Source organism: Hakea prostrata, chromosome 6 (genome assembly GCF_041222555.1).
Source record: "Hakea prostrata isolate BN-2017 chromosome 6, UWA_Hpros_2, whole genome shotgun sequence".
Lineage (NCBI taxonomy): Eukaryota > Viridiplantae > Streptophyta > Magnoliopsida > Proteales > Proteaceae > Hakea > Hakea prostrata.
Genome location: NC_142605.1, coordinates 32,941,978 through 32,960,325, shown reverse-complemented (window position 1 = coordinate 32,960,325; position 18,348 = coordinate 32,941,978). Strand labels below are relative to the sequence as shown.

Sequence of the window (18,348 nt, the reverse complement as noted above, 5' to 3'; positions counted from 1 at the left end):
CAAAATTAGACACCCAATTTGTTTTGGATGAAGAAGAACTTGTTTGATGTTTGACCTTGAAGTTGGACCTTGAGTATGGTGTTGATATGTTTAGAAAGTCCTGGGAAGTCAAGTCGGACCTCTCCCTTAGTGTAGATTCGAAAACCCATAGAAAATTGATGATGGAATTCCCTACTGGAAGAGCTTGGTTGATTTAGAAAGAGAATGCACCTTGATGAAGAGAAGATTGGTTGATGACCTTAGAGCATGGTTAGATATGATTTAAAACCATTTTCCTATGCTAGGGTAAGTTATAGTTGTTGTGTAGAAAGTTTCGTTTGATTCCAACAAGAGAAAGGCCCCCAAATCCCTGCTTTAGGCTATCTTTGTTAGCTTTGGGTCAGCCGCGCTGGGTTGATTGGGCCAATCAACCCAACCCACTCGACCCAAGGCGAAATTCGAGCAGAATCTCCCGTTTAGGGTCCTTATTGCTATATATACCTCATAACTTCGTGTTTTTAGTATCCCTAGCCTCCAAAACACCTAGGGAACGAAGGAAACTCATCTCCAAGCCTCTTTTGGTGTGGAAGAAGATCTACATTCAACTCTTAAGCTTTCTCTCTCTTGTTCTTCAATCAAGGTTAGTATTCAATCTATTATGCTATTGATTCATTCTTACTAAGATCATTCTCTTCTCTAATCTGAGATTATGAGGAAGATATTGCATCTCTGCAATCACATCTTCTACAATCTCTTCTCATTCTATATGCTATGATTTCATATTCTACATGATTTTCATGATTTCTTCTTAAACTATGATCATGTTCTTATTTCGATTTCTTCTAGCATATTAGATGCATCTCTATGATCATTCTTACTCTTGATTCCTGTGTTCATATACTAGAATGAGGTCTCATCATCTCTAGTTCATCTCTTTCATTCATAGCTTGTTTTCAATGAAAACCATGTTGTTTTCCAAATTAAAAGTCTTGTTTTTCAAAATAGAAACTATGATTCTAAATTAGTAAGTAATGGTTTCAATGGTGGTTTGATGTCTAAATTATGCTTTTTAGTCTTAGACTACTGTGTTAGACAATCCCTCCAAGTTTTGTCGCATTTCGGGTTGTGTAGCATAGGTTTCGGATCAAGATTCTCTTTTTATTTTCGGATTTGCTCTTGGGCAGATTGCACCGGTCGATGGAGCACTCAACCCAGCCAATCAACTCGCAGTGACAGCAACTCGATCTGTTTTTGATCCGTTTCGATTCCAATCTTTTGGAATCACTTCTTATGACCTATACATGTTTTGTCAGGCTTGTTTAGGTGATTTTGGATCTGTTCTTTGATCTCTTATTTGAAGACTATAAGTTCGGATTACGAGGTGAGTATTCCAACTCACAATATGCCTATTTACATGTTTTTATGTATTATGATATGAATGCATGATTTAACTACTGTTGTTTGGTTTTCTTTACATCATGATACTTCTGCAACTACAGTAGCTTGTCCACATTATTAATTTCATATTAGCATTGATTATTGATTATGAGAATGTGATATGGACTATGATGTGGATATGATTGTGATTATGATATGTTTAGAATCATGATGTGATGTGGATGCTTAGGTCGTAGTTGTGGAATGGGAATGCCCTATTGGCGTTTCGTCTTTTGGACATCGTGTGGAAGTGGTATGGGACGCTTTCCTATGGTGCCCTTGACTCTTTCCTTAACTACCGGTTGACATACCTAGGATTGGTCTAGTAGTGTTTGGCTAGGAATGCCCCTGTTATATCAGACCCGATTCAGAAGGGTATTGAGACCGAACGACCCGTGGTAGCAATGGGGATTCATGGGCGCTCAAGACCGGTAACCAACCCGTGAGGGGACATGAATCGCGATTGTGGGGCCATTTATGGGTAGAGTTGCATATGGATAGACTTGGGCTCATGGACGTTCAAGACCGGAGAACTTAACCCGTGAGAAGACATGAGAGCTTCCCCGTTTACTATATGTGGATGACCTATAGGGTTGATGAGTCCATAGTCCGAGTTGGTTGTAGCCATAGGATATCCTGAATCTAGTGTGAAAGATACCGAAAAAGGATCACAAGGCAGGAATGGACGTATCCGGATCGAGTTGATATGACTAAGTAGAAGACTTACATTGGGCTAGGCTTTACCTTGACATGCGCCAATACTTAGACCAAACGGTTATGTGAGAGAGCGGTGACTTAAACCCCAGCCAAGGTTTTCTGTAAGGTGTACTGACCCATTACCAACCGATGATGTGTGATTGAGACCTTCCCAAAAAAGTATGGTGCTATGACTTAAAGCATGTCTGCCAATAGAGACCAGCATACATATATAGAGTTAGAAGCATATTTGCATATATTGTTTCATATCATTGCATATATGTTTGTTTGTGAATGCATGTGAAGATGCTCATTGTGTTTGGATTACTTGCTAAGTTCTTTTGAGCTTACCCTTCAGGGGACTTGTTTTTTAGATGACATTGCAGTACGAAGGAGAACCCGTGCACCAGCACAGAGAACCTTTCCTTATATGGTTCAGCTCCGGATGTCCTTGGACAAGGTAATGAACAGCGAGACAGCCAACACTCAGATTTGGGCTGCACTGACGACTCCCATTGACGGCAGCCGACACCGTCTTATTCGCCGATGGGATCGTGCGCTAGATGCTGATCTGAAGCTTCAAGAGCATGACCCTAAAGTGAAGAGGATGAAGACTGAAGAAGAAGAAGAGCCGACTGAAGATGTGGATTAGATTCTCTTGTTTCTTCTAGACTTTTATTTTAATTGTATTAGCTTAGAGCTTGCTTTAGATTTCGATCTACCTTCCGCATATGTTGTGGGGTATATTTCCGCTATACTCTACTGTTGTCTTTTGATTTGGTATCTTGTTATTCCGCACTCTGATATTCTTTAGTGATCCTTTTGTGATCCTTTCTTGATTTTTATTGTTAACTTATTAGAATACAATGATTTGTTCTTGCTTTTGATTATGTTATTTTGTTAAATGGATATGATCGTTCCTAAACTTGATCTTTTGGGCTGTGGATCACTCCCCCGGGTAACCCAGATAGGGTATAGGCTGGGTGTATTTGGGGGGGATGTGACAGGTGTTGTGAGGAGTCATGAGAGCATTCCGCCCCATTAATATGTGGATGACCATAGGGTTTTGGAATGGCGTCCAATAGTGGTAGCCAGTTCGTGAGGGTTCTCATTCCTAGGTTGCGAAGGATACTGAACCAAGTTGGTTGGTGCCATAGGGGATGTATCTGAACTTCATGTAGTATGTTACCACTATGACTTGCATTGGATTAGAAACCCAAACATGCACCAGTACTCATGCCAATGGTCGTGGTGAGAGAGTGTTGACTTAACTCCAGCCATGGTTTAAGAGACAGATGTGGACTTTCCATTTTACCCAGGATCCCTATAGAGGTAACCAGTCCTTGCCTGGATCGAGTGACTAGACCTACCCAGAGGAGAGCTGGTGTTATATCTTGAAGCATGTCAACTGTTAGAGACTTGCATAGTTAGAATCATAGTAGCATCCGTACCCTACACTCATACATGTCATAATGCATTTTTGATTGGTTTGACATATGGATGGGAATTATTGTTGTTCTTACTGAGTTCTCTAGAACTCGTTCTTTTATTTGTCTCTGTTTTATTAGCCTGTACAGATGGAGGATATATGCAGGAAGATGGATTGGTTTCCCATGAAGGAACCTTCCCGTATGAAGAAGATGTGGCACCGGCAATGGGAAATGGAGATAGCCTGTGCGGGAGCTCCTGCGAGTGCATGGAGTGCGCTTATAGCATCCATTGATGGGCATAGGAGACAAGTTGTCAGACAGTTTGGTCATCGTCTAGAGAGGAATTGGAGAACCCCTCATCTTGATAAACTTGAATCTAAGTTTTTAGCTTTAGAGAAAGAAGCTGGAAAGAAAATCATATAACTCTTTTTGATTGCTTCCGCTAAACTCGTATTCTTTTTGATTACTTACTCTTTCCTTGATTATTTTAGTGGAGTATTTGGACTCCTGTAATTCTTTTATTTAATTATTGAACCTTTTCTTGCTCATGATTGTCTTTACTTGCATTTATTATTATTGATAGACTAAAACCATGGATCCTGTGATGGATCACTCCCACGGGTTGTCGGGTGGGTAACCGAGACTGGCGGGTGGGGTGTGACAGGTTGGTCCATGGCAAAGAAGGATAATGATGTGTGCAAATTTGTTCAAAGGCGGGATAACCGCAAGAGACAGTTGAGGAAATGGAACAAGCAAGAGTTTGGTATTGTTCAGGAAAATATCAAAGTGTTGAAGAAAAAGATTGAAGCTCTACATTATTGCCCGAGTTCAACTGATAATTTGGCAAAAGTAGACTCATTATTACAATAGCTTAATGAACAATTTGAGAGGGAAGAGGAGCATTGGCACCAGAAATCTCGAATTTCTTGGTTGAAAGTGGTGATAAGAACTCGTCTTTCTTCCATGCTACCACTCTTCAAAGGAGGCTGAGAAATAAAATTTTGCGTATCAAAGATGAGGGAGGAAACTAGGTAAATTCAGAAAAAGAGGTAAGCAATGTCCTATTAGAGCATTTCGAAAAGGCTGTGAGTTCTGAGGGAGACAATCTGAATGCCATAAATGAAGCCCTTGAAAATGTGGTTCCTATGGTCTCTAAGGAGTTGAATAGGGAATTATGTGCTATTCCCATGATGGAAGAAGTACACAAGGTAATCAATCAGATGGGGCCTCTTAAAGCACCTGGACCCGATAGTTTTCCACCAATTTTTTACCAACAGATGTGGGTCACTACTAAAGATGAGCTATACAACTGCATAGTCAACTTCTTTACAAGTAAAACCCTCCCTGAAGATCTGAACCGTACCTATGTGTTGTTAATTCCTAAAGTCAAGAACCCGGAGCTAGCAAAACACTTCAGACCAATCAGCCTGGGAGGTGTGGCCATCAAAGCAATTGGAAAAATCATGGTGGAGAGACTCAAATCAGCCCTAGCAGGTATTATTTCACCTTACCAAGTTGCCTTTGTGCCTAAAAGATTGATCTCAGATAACATTTTCATTTCACATGAAATCTAACATTATGTTAAAAATTTGAAGAAAGGAAAGAAAAAACAAGTTGCCATCAAACTTGACATGCAGAAAGCCTTTGATAGGCTAAGTTGGACCTTCATTTAGAGCCACCCTCTCTAAAACGGGTTTTTGTAACACCTGGATTGATCTACTTATGGAAACTATTACCATTGTGTCGTACACCTTGCTTCTTAATGGGGTGGAAAAGGGGTCTTTCGTTCCTACTAGGGGCATTCTCCAAGGGGACCCCCTATCACCATTCATCTTTATATTGTGTTCATAGGTGTTAAGTAGCATACTAGAGGTTGCTGAAAACAACAGGTTGATTCGTGGTATCAAGGTTAGGGGAAGGGCCCCATCCATCTCCCATCTTTTGTTTGCCGATAACTGCCTCCTATTCTCAGATCTGAAGCTCCAGGAAAAGCTCAACTTGAAGGAAGGTGTGGACTTATTCTGCACAGCAAGTGGACAGGCCATTAATCAGAAGAAATCCACCCCACATCGTTTCAGGAGATGGTTCCCTAGGATCCTGGGAATAAAGCAAAGCGAAGGTCTAACAAAATATCTAGGGCTACCTTCTGAGATAGGGGTGTCCAAGAAGGAGGTGTTTCAAGAACTGGCAACAAGGACAAGTGCAAAAACACAGGGTTGGAAGAATCTTCATTTCTCCCATGTAGGTCGTGAAGTGCTAATTAAATCTGTCGCATCCTCCATGACTATGTATGCAGGTTCTCATTTCTCCATTCCAACGGCTGTGCATGATCAATACGCAAGAATATCAGCAATTTCTATTGGGGTCAAAGAGAAGACGGAAAAAAAATTCATTGGGTCTCATGGACTAGACTTTGCAAAACCAAAGAGAAGGGCGGTTTGGGGTTTTGAGAGCCTTTACTCCATAATCGTGCATTATTGGGAAAAGTGGCTTGGAGATTAACTCAAAATCCTGATTTCTTGTGGGCAAGGTTTGTTAAGGCTATATATTATCCCGCTTCTGACTTTAAGCAAGCTAAAGTGGGGAATAGACCTTCATGGGCATGGAGGTGTGCCCTTGTAGGCCGAGGTTCTAGAGGAAGGACTCATATGGGAAGTTGGTTGTGGAGACAAGATTGATATTTGGGATAGTCTTTGGATTCCAGCAAATGAAGGTTTTAAGATTACATCTATGAAACCTTTAAATTGTCAGATTACAAAAGTCGCAGATTTAATTCTTCCAAATCACAGGGATTGGAATCTTGTAGTGGTGGATCAATTGTTCAATAGGAATGATCAAGAGGCTATCCGTAGGATTAAGCTGAGTCTCAACTTGAGGGAAGACCGGAGGATATGGGGCCCAGCCCGCAACAGTATATATTCAGTAAAATCGGCATATCACCTTCTTGTCAACAAAAGAGAGAAAGAGCAAGCTGAACGTGCATCTACTTCAAGGAATCACAAGTGGGAGGAGGTGCCAGAAAAAGTGTGGAAGCTTATTTGGAATGTTGCCTCTATTCCCAAAATAAAGTCATTGAGGGCATGGCTATAGGAGAGAATTTAAGCAAGCATCAAATAATGGTTGATCCCTCATGCAAGTTATGTGGTGAGGAAATAGAAACAAATGATCATATTATTTTGGGTTGCCACTTTGCAAAAGCGGTATGGTTTGGAAGTCCACTGTCATACCTTGTACCAGTGGATCAACCTGCCTTAGTGTATAAATGGATGGAGGCTCTATGTGATCTAGACTTAGCATCCAAGAAGGAGAAGAAGGAGGTGGTAAGCTTATGTGTCTACATCTGTTGGTACCTGTGGATTGCTAGGAACGACCATGCATTTGGAAGACATACTTGGAATCCTGAGGAGGTGATTGAACGGGCTGAGTTCTAGGCTTCAGGTACTTCGAATCCCGAGTCTTACACTTGCCATAGCCACCCTTTGCAGCCCCCACCCCCACTTCAGCAGGCTTATACTATTTACCGTGATGTGGCCCTTCCTCTTGATGGAATCCAAGGTGGTGTGGGATATGCTATTAGGGATCAGCTGGGTCACATAATCCAAGCAACTTCGGAGCCTGTGACTTTTGGGGAAGCGAGCGTAGGCGAAGCGTTGGCCATCAGATCATCAATGTTGGAGTGCAACCACCTAGGTTTCAAAAACATCAGAATTAACTCTAACAATGAATCTGTTATCCTGTTACTATTAGATCATAACCTCCCTCCCCCCTCATCTTTGGTCGGGATCTTGTTTGATATTGGGTTGTTACTAGAAGAATTTGAAAGTTGTAGTTTCTCTTATCTCTCTAGGGATTCCAATGGGCTTGCCCACTCTCTAGCTGGGAAGGCACTCACCATATCTATTAGGACTGAGTGGGCATTGTCCTCCCCATGGCTTGATGGGTTGTCGTCTTCTATTGTTGGGCCTTTGCCCCTTGATGAATGAAGATCTTTGCTACCAAAAAAAAACAAAATGAAACCCGGGGGCAATAACAATAGGGGTATACCAGTCATTTCATACACAAACGCTCGTGAGTCTTGAATTGTGATCGTGAGTGCAGAAGAGGAAAATCGGAAGAGGCATAGTTGTTGTTGGAGGGTGAAGGAGCAGAGGAAGGTTGAAGGTTGTTCATGGTGAGAGAAACTCACGTGGTTGAGGCTTGGAGAGGAAGAGAAGGTGAGGGAGAGAATTATTTTTCTTTTTGGAATTACTGTTTTGTTCATTAATTCTTTTAGGAAACGGAAGAGAGAGTAAAAGAGACGACGTTTGCTTTCGGAGGATATTTGTATCCGTTTTGTTTCCATTTTTGCTTCCGCTCTCTGGAGCTTTGACGACGCAGGAGTGGAAGAGAAGATGAGAATTGAGTTTTAATTGGTTGACAGGGTAGAACCAGATAGAGCCATGCATGTCATGCGTCGCCTTAAGAGCGTCGCTTCTGGTCGCTCATCCTTTTCTGATCCCGTTTAGTGTTTTTCTCTCCCTCGTTCTGGTTATCATTTTCTTGAGCTCTTACTGTCTATGTTTGTGTTGTCTGTTTCTTCTTTTGGTGATCTGTGTTTCAATGTTTTCTTTCAAATTTGTACGGAGGCTTTTATAACAATGGTGTCTGTGAAAGCTGATTGGTTCTTGTTGTGAGCTTTTCATTGTCAGGTTATATCTTTAATTTCCATTTATTAGTTACTTAATATGAAAAATGTGCATTTTTGGTAATATTTTCTCTATTGATTTATAAGTTTCTTTATTCTTTTTGAAGGTGGGGGAATGAATTATGAGGTTCATACCGTATTGATATTTCTCTTGCTGGACCAATATTGGAGGGATTGCGTTGCAATTTTCTGAAATGTTGTTGTTCTTATTGGCTGATTCATGTTGTTATACATATATCGACATTGCAAGCTAAACTTGATTGACTGACTAATGCTTGCAAATACTTGTATTTTAATCGACCAAAGTGAAGCCTAGGAGCTCAGTCCTCAGATGGAAATCGCAATGATGTTGTTATTCGTGGAGTTTGTTTGTTCATCATTATCATTTATTTGGGATTCATGTTGGACCTTGGCGCTATAGTAAGGATGCTCCATTATGACCTAGTGGTTGTGAATTCAAGTCAGGAAACAGCTCAAGGCTGTGTACTCTTTTCATGCTGTGTTCTGCTAGGCACTTTACCGAGCCCATTTCCTTCTCTTATTAATATTGCATGTCATCAGTTCTTTTAGGACCATCTCCTTTTTTCTTCTTTTTTTATTATTTTTCTTTTAGGGTGTGATTTTGTGCTATCTGTATGCCTTAATGGTATATATCCATAAACTTGAGAGTTATATCTGGCTTGGTATGTGAGGGCTTCCATACTATGATACGAGTATGATGAGAAAGTATTTATTACCTAATACTTCTAACCTATTGCTTTCAAGATGTCAATGTTAAGATCTCGGAGACTCAGACACTGCACTTCTCTATACTTTTTCATCTGTTTTTCTGTGCTAGTTTGCTTTTCTTATTATGATGGACTTTTTCAGTACTATTTCCTTCCAAGTAGGTGTTTTATCTCCATTTTGCTTCTATTATATGGATCTCTGCTACTGTTTATTTGTTCCTCTGCACCACGTTCTTATCAGGGAGGAAGAATCAGTGATGTACTAGAAGCTAGATAAGCTTTGCTGTGCCATTGTCTGTCTCACTTCTTTATTTATCAAATCTTTTATGTTGTGTTCACGAATTACTTTATGCTAGGGTGGGGATTCTGGAACAAAAAGGGCAAAAGTTGATCAAGGAATAGAGCAGAGTGTCACTGAGGAATCTCACTCAGTGGAGAAATCAACCACAGAGCTTGAGCAGCTAATGGCTTCTACTACTATTGAGTGATATTTGTGCTATTACTGAGACTGAAAAGTCTGTTTATCACCAGCTTCCAAAAGAAATGGTTGAAATGAAGATAAGAGATGATAATGCTGATGGCTATGATGAGAAGGTAATATTTGTTCAGTGATCTAATTATCATTTTTTCAACCATCTTTTTATGTAAAAAAGTTGGAATTTCTTCCTTTCTCTGGCGTTTTCAATGTGCCCCTTATTATGGTTCTGATTCTGACAAGGGATTCAGCAGGATATAGAAGCTACTCTTGGGAATTGTAATGGTACAGAGACTAGTGAGATAATTGCAACAACAATAGGTGGTTGGAATGGTCAGCCAAAACAGGTAATATCTTTCTTAAGTTGAATTAATTCTATATTTCCAGATCGTCGTATTTTTCTACTTAGTTAATAAATATTGCATCTTCATAATGCTTAATATGCCACTTTGGGTACTGTTCAGCACCAACTACCAAGTATGTGGGGTGTACTTCTGGGGCTATTTTATGATTTGATAGTTAATTCTCATGTTTCTTTGAAATGCCTCTAATGCCTTTCTCTAGAAAAGCAATCCCCCTCTAGTTCAGACTTATAGTGAGTCCAAGTTTTTTAGTGTTTCTTTTATTTATTTCTTGGCTGTGAAACCTTCTGACTACAAAGTCTGTTCACGTCTATGGAAGCTGTTTCAATTGTTTCTCATTCTCATTTTATGGGGTAGAAAATCTATAAATGTTGGTTGGTAATGATTATTTGTGTGACAGAGTTTCATACATGGCATAACATGTGGCTCGTACTGGTTCATTTGGTGTCATCTTTCAAGTATGGATAATTGGTCTTGTTTATATCTATGGATGTTATTTTTCAGTGGCATGCTTATTCCTCTCTGTACTTGCGGGACATTTCATAACTTTTTTTGTGCAGGCAATGTACCTGAGAACAGGTGAAGCAGTTGCTATAAAGATTGTTGGGTTTGGGTGTCTTGTATTCTGTGAGTCCATGTAATTATGGTTTTGGTTGTATTTGTAATTGAAACAGGGTTTGGGTCAATTACTAATACTAGGGTAAAATTGTAATTACATTGGGATTAGGGTTTTAGATTTCCCTATAAATAGTCTCTGTGTGATAACCTATATGTATCAATCTCTATAGGAGATTGGGGAATCAATCCCTGAAGGGGATTGAGAAACCCATCCTGATGATAAGGATGGGGGGCAAGCAAAGGGTAGCACTTTGTAGGTGTGAAAGTGGTGTGTGCATGGTTTTTGGAAATAGTGAAACTCCTTTTTCTCTCTAGTGGACGTAGGCAGGGTTTTGCCGAACCACGTTAAATCCCTTGTGTGCTTTGCTTGTCTTCTTCTCTGTTCGTAGTTGTGCATCCATTATCCCTAACAAAAGTCTTGCAAGACGAAATACAAAAACAGAGAACTCCAAATCATGCATTTGCTTGACCTTCCCTAATGTGGTTAAGCTAAAACACTGTTTCTATTCTGTTACTGAAAAGGATGAGATGACCATCTCCTTGTCCTGGAGTATGTGCCTGACACAGTTTATTGAGTTTCAAAGCACTATTCCAGAACAAGTCAGTAGGTCCGTCCTCTGATATACATGCAGCTTTATACTTCCCAGGTGTGTCATGATTACATCCCATGTTTACCATTTGTATATTGTTCATTTTCATACATTGATCTAACGTTTTTTGAACTCTCTCTCACTCTGTAGATCTGCTGTGCTCTTAATTACATTCATGGTGTTACTGGTGTGTCATCATGAACATATGTGTTTTGTTCTTTTCATACATTTATCTAAGGTTGTTTGAACTCTCTTTCACTCTGTAGATCTGCCATGCTCTTAATTATGTTTATAGCCTTACTGGTGTGTGTCATCATTACATTAAACCCGAAAACTTATTGGTAAGACATTTATCTTGATTTGATCTCTGAACTACAAATTCATGTCTATGTAAGTTTTCACCAATCAAAACAACATTTGGATGGTAATCCTCCAATGTGGAGAATTTGTGTCTATAATTTAACAATGCTTAAAAAATGTGAGGTTTGTCATAGTTTACCTTTTTCACTTTCAGCAGGTCATTTAAACTTTTCCACACAATAGGTCATTAATCATGTAAAAGTGTGGTTGACTTTATGTTGCTAGTACACCTAGTAAAATTTTCTACAAGTTGGAGTAAAACATTGTTTATGCAAATACTTTGTTAGGCCAATTTAGTCCACTAGAGTTCCTATACTAAAAGGAATCAACTAACATTTGTCTTGCAATTCCTATCCTACTCTTTTCCTTTTCATCTTCCCAAGTAGGGCCATAAGATTCTTTTAATTTACTAGACTGCCAATCTGCTTGTAAACATGAGATAACTTACATAATTAGCATCATCTTATACTGCTATGTGGACATAAGTGATGAGAAAAAGGTTTTTCAAACCCCAGTTGCATTAATTTTATTCGATAAGGACTAATCCAATTTTGTTTTCTAGTTAGTTGACTGCACTGTTTGTTAACGTATTCCCTTCTATTTATGATTTATTAACTGATACTAGTAATTGATGGCTGCTATGGTGTGATTGTGCTACATTAATTCATTATCATGTGCAAATAAACCACCCAATACTGAGAGTGAAGAGAATATCTGCACCTCATTTTTCTATATATACAACAGCAACACCAATTCAGCCTTATCCTAGCTAAGGAATTGGCTACTCCACCTTGCCCTCCAGTCAGCTATGTTGGTAATGTATTATTGTATTTGATTGATTAAAAGAGTAGCCAAATAGGACCTTTCACAGGGAATCAAGTTCAGATTTGATAGACTTAAGATGAAACATAATTTATATTTAATTATAAGGATAATAGCATAACAATATGGGATGAATAGATCTTCAAAATAGGGGCAGAACTATGATGAAGAAATTAAAAGGACAACATGAGGGAATTGAGAATAACAATGTAACAGTTGGGTTTCATATCGCAAGGTGAATCAATTGGATAGAACATCAACCTACCTTGATCAAACACAAGGATTCTCCATAGAGAAGGAATGCTAATAAAGCAATTTGGTTTCAATGATGAGTTTTGGCCTCACTTCTTACATAGGTCTTTTTATATAGCATTATAAAGAGACATAAACATTAATGGTAAACTACTAGCTAACACCACCTACCTATTAATAACTCAACTACTACTTAACTCTTGACAAAGGAAAACTCCTTTGACAATGAGTTCTTTTACTTATTAACTTTTCAAAAACTAGACTTGGGCTTAGGTCTAGACCATGGAGATCAAAAGATATGGGCTAACTTTAACCCACTAAAACAGTCCTAGCCTATGATAGTCATGGGCTGATTTGGGTGATAGTTTTAGGTCTTTGATGGGCTTGACCCAATGGGCTTCTTCTTTCTTAAATATGTCTTCAATTCTGCATCAGTTGGCCTAACCCATGTCTTTTCTCACTAGTTCCCCTAAGGTCCTTTAAGATCTGCCTGTAGCTCTTTTAGTCCATTCAATTTGGATTAAATTGCTCCTCCATAGTGTAGCATTTAAAGGCCTTCATTGAACATGGTCATGCCACCTCAGATGACTTTCTTTTAGCTTATCTTGTATTGCAGATTTGCAGTTACTGCCAACACTAGCACTAATATGATCAATTACTTTTTCCTTTCAACTTTGCCACTTATCTATCCCAACATCATCATTTCCGCTACACCTAGTATCAACATGATGCTTCTTTAACTGCACATGATTCCCAGACATATCACCATCCTATATATTTATGGTAGGAACATTTTTGTGTATCTAGTTTCATTATCAAATTTTGTGAAGGACAACTACCATAGTTTGTCCTAGCATGTGATCATGTATGAGGGTGCTATGCTTGGTGTATCCTTGCAATTTCATGATCATGATATGCTATATGGGATTTATTCATGAGTTTTTTTGTTAAAGCAACCTCCTATTTGCAGTTTGACACATATTGCAGGATCATCCCCACACCCAGAAACTTAAACTATGTCATTTTGGAAGTGCAAAAAAGTTGGTATGTGGCCATTTCTAGTATTTGAATAAATGTTGATCTTATACTATTGCTTACTTCTGACTAGTTATTGTCTAATTTTAGGTGCCGGGTGAACCAAATATATTATCCATTTGTTCACAGTATTACAGAGCACCTAAACTGATCTTTGGTGCCACAGAATACTCAACAACAATTGATATGTGGTCTGTTGGTTGTATTAGCTAAGCTTCTCCTAAAATGGGTAGGTGTTATTTTGTTAGTTAAATCTAAACATTGGTTTTTACTGAACTTGATTTTTTGAGATCTTGACAAAGATTCAGGCCCATGGGCAATTTGTAGATGTGTCTTGTGTCTTATTCTGTTTGCCCAGCTACAGGTGGATCTTGCTACAGCCTAAGCTTAACCCATTTGTGATTGAGTGGGTTTGGTTAACCTGCTTAAAAAGTTCAATCATGACGGCATTTAATTTATTTTGATTTGTCATTTCTTGCTTTACATTGATTCCATAGATCTAGATACAAGCTTTTCTATCACAAGCGGATGCCTCTTGAAGCAATTGATCTTGTATTGACGCTGCTCCCCTATTCACCAAATTTGCGTTGCACTACTGTAATAAATTTCATCTCTTTGCAATTGAATTTCATTTATGCTTGTTCATCAATTTTTTAGAATAGATAACATTTATTACATGCACTCTGATGTCCGACACTTATGAGAACAAACAAACATTCATTGGAAAAGCATTACATACATCTAAAAAACTCTGTTTACATGTCTTGCATTATTTCCAAATTTATTGGAAGTGCTACAACCACATAAATATAAGACAAGCTGGAGTTATGTTTGACTTGGATTGGTAGAGGTTAGAATTCAGCAGTCAGACGGCTGTACATGTTTAAAACATGTTTGGGAACTATACATAGGCTCCCATGTAAAACTTTATCTTATATTATTCCCTCCCTCGTTTTCAATCTATCTTAATAACTTCTGTGACTGTCTATCTAAATGTAAAATGAAGAGTGGGTTACAAGTGGTACCTGCCTCATGGCATGGATGACATTATGTCCATAAGCGTCATACCAAGCAAACAGTGCAATCTTACTTCCTGACCTCAACATAGATGTAACACCAGATATTTGGTATTGGCTATGAGAAATATTGCCAAATCTTGTATTACTGGGTCTTTCTAGTGACTTTACTCTGATCCATGCAGTTACACCCTTTTGTCCTTCAAGATTTTAGTCTAAAGTGCTCAGTGACATTGCTTGTTAATGTCATTAGTTCTCACAGGACATTAAGAAGCCAAATGCATTTAATGTTGAATGTTGATTTTTGACATTCGTTTGTAATGCATGGCCAGTGTTATAGCCTTACAACAGTTCCTCTTTTATTTGATTGGTCTTTCTCAGTTGCATACATTACACCAGCTCCTCTTCTCTTCACTGTTACTGCTTTAATCCTATGTGTGAGATTTGTCAATGAGGAACTCAATCACATTACTTACTAGTTAATAGCTCAGTGTATAGCCACTATTGATTAATCATCTATGGCAGTATGGCACTAACTGAGTAGTTAGCATACATGTTTCTTGTACAATGAAAACTTCGCTTGTTATTTGTATTCTAAGGTTATATTTTTTAGTTTGTTATTTGGCTTCAAGTTATAACATGCCAATCTTATAACATTCACATGTTTGCAGCTTTGTATGTGACAGGTCTGACACATCCTTTGAGTGGATTAAAACTCCAGTTTAATGCTATTTGTTTTTAGTGGTTCTAATGACAATTACTAAAACTCTGGTTGTCTGCAGTTGGAGGCATGTTGACATCCATTCTTTGATGAACTGAGAGATCCAAATGCACACTTGCCAAGTCGACACCCTCTTCCTCCATTATTCAACTTCACACCCAAGGGTAAAGATGCACCTTTCACTCCTCAAATTTCTCTTCATAACTATACACCTTAATTAATTTGCTATTTATGTCTCTCATGGAAAACCTTGTAGAACTATCCAGTGCATCTCCTCAGCTGCTTCAAAATCTCATTTCTGGGTATGTGAAGAAATAAAATTCTGAAACTGCCGATGTGATTCTGGTCAATAGCCCCCATTGGCCTTGTTGCATACCATGCTACTACCCTGGTACAAAACTCTACAGCCTTCATCCTGGAGATAGGACATTGTGGGAAAAGGTCCATTCAAATGCAGGTTCTAATTGAATTGACAAAGTTAAGAGGTGCAAAGATGCAAATTATGACCAAGGTGCATTCTACAATTTATCCATATCATGTATTATTGTTGCATGACTAGAGTAGAGACGCAAGTACAAACACATATACGCTAAATCGTAGCTGGCACTATTTGCAGCTGTTTAGCATTTTATGCACAACTGTACTTCTCCAGTAGTATATAGTTTTATCAAAATTTGTAGAGGTGGAGCAGCAAGAACTGAGAACTTTCTGATGATGGGGAACTTCGGTGTGGTCAATACATCTGCAGGTTTATCTATGCATGTGGGATTTCAAGTTTTCAATTTCACTGGAATTGTGTCTCCCATGCAGTCTCTTCCGATGTGTTTATTATAAGAGAACTATGACCACGTGTTCTCAATGTATTATTCTATAAATACTCTTGTATCTTGTATTGAAGTTAAGGAAAGAAAGAGTACTTTGTATTCTCATATGGTATCAGAGCACTGACTTCTCAGCACACTGCCTTTTCTGTTCCGAGTATTTTTCTCCTCTGTTTTCTTTCCTTTCTTTCATTCATGGCGTCACTTTCTTCGACGGCAATTCTTCCAATTTCTACTATTCCAATCTCATTTCCCTATCCAAGTAACTTGAATGTTAACAATTTTGTGACGATTCGTCTAATTGCTAATAATTTCCTCCTGTGGAAGACTTAGTTTGTCTCCTTGGTGGAAAGTTAGGATTTGGTAGGGTTCTTGAACGGTGATTACTTGGCTCCAGATCATGTGTTCAAACTATTGATGGTGTTGAGCAACCGAATCCTGCATATCAGTCTTGGTTTCACACAGATCGGCTTGTTAAAGCCTGGATTACTAGTACTCTATCCCTCGGTGTTCTTGGTCTTGCTGTAAATGTTTCTTCATCTACAGAGTTGTGGAAGGTTTTATCTGAAGAATTTTCACAAACATCTGAGGCGCGTGAGTTCGAATTGCTCTCTCGGTTACAGTTCTAAGAAATTCAGATTTTATTCCCCAATTTGGAGTTGTTCTAGTTGTTGCTAGTTTGGGTGTTTCTTTGCCCCAATCTAGTCCAGTTGTTTCTAGTCCTAGAGTTCTTGTGACCCAGGCTCTTCCAATTTTAAGTATTTCTTAAGTTCTTCCGATTCCATCTAGTCTTGTTGCTAATCCCACATTCCACCAAATCAATCATCTGATCCAATTTTGAATTCCAATGTTCCTAGTTCTTCCAGAGTTGTTCCTCAAGGTGAAATCGAGAGAGAAGCTATCGTAAGAAATCCCTCCAAAGCTGAATTATTTCATCCTACTTGGTCAGTAAGGACTGACAACTCCATTGTCGATCATTTCGAATTGGCAATAGAATGGGGACTTAATTGCAGACTCCCCAAAGACTGGAGGGAGACTGGAGCTCTATCTAATCCTAATTTTATTGTCATTCTTGGAGGTAATTGTCAAAAAGCTTTTAAGTAGAGAGACTTTGTCCATCTTAACCTTCATCTTCCTCCTTAGGTACCTTGGATCCAACTTTGATGTGCAGGTGGAAGCTTTATAGAGGCTTCGACACCTAGCCATGCACAACAATGACCTGAGGGAAGAGCTTCAATCTGTTGGTAGTAGACTTGAATCTTCTAAAAACGAACTTCAAGACAAAATGATGCTGAAAGAATATTTTAGGCTGAAATCACTTCTTGTGATGATGCATGTGTTCTCAATTATTTGGAGAACAAACATCAACAAGATGAGATCAATCATCTCTAGATCTCCATCAATACTTTGCGTACTCCTCTTCGTAGTTTGCGTATTGAAAAATTCATGCTTGAAATTGTGAAATCCCTCACAAACCCTAATCTGGAAATCTATGTTGTGCGTCCGAAGACCCAAAGTCAAGGTAGAAGACAGCTATGGCCTCTCATTTGAACCCATTGGGTTTGACCTAGAACCAATGGAGGTTGATAATGAAGACTACATTATGGAAACCTTGAATGACTTTGAGGGAAGATGTAGCTTGAATGAAGATTGACTTGGGAAATGGACCATGAGTACAATGTTGACACCTTCGGAAGGTCCTACACAATTAGGTAAGACCCTTTCTTAAGTTGGAAGAGGACCCAAGTGGTGAATATGGCTCCGAAGACCAAAATTCAGCAATTGACTAAAGGGCAACCAAAGCTGGCCAAGGACAGAGTTGTCTCTTTTGAGAAAAAGTTTGTTTTTGGAGCCCTATAAATTCAAAGTTCAATCTAATTCATACCACTTTGCCTTTTAGCTATTGGAGAACATGAGAAGAACCCTAGAGCTTCCTCTTCAAACCTAAGGTTGATTCCAGGCATCCGTGAGAGATTCTTCCATTGAATCTTCTTCTACAAGGTTAGTATTTGCATCCATACTCTATTGATTTACTCTCTCTACTTTTCCAACTCATCGTTTTGATTGTGATGAAGGTCTTACACTACTGTAATGACCTCATCTCTGATCCTCATAGTTTTAGAGTGAATTCCCATTCACTTTATTCTTTCTGTAGAAATCACGGTATGATCTCGATGTATAACCTAGTATGATGACCATGATTTATTCTTACTTGAATTGTTTGATCTCTAATCTATGTTAGATCTATTCCTAGCTAGGTTGTTTTCGAATCACGATCTACTGATTTCTTATCTCTATAACTAATCCCCATTCATTCTAGTC

At 38.8% G+C, this 18,348-nt stretch overlaps 1 pseudogene; it reads left to right on the top strand.

The window, feature by feature from the left end:
* Window positions 1-7,981: 7,981 nt before the first annotated feature.
* Window positions 7,982-13,681, top strand: LOC149013408 (shaggy-related protein kinase theta-like; annotated as a pseudogene).
* The last annotated feature ends 4,667 nt before the right edge of the window (window positions 13,682-18,348 follow it).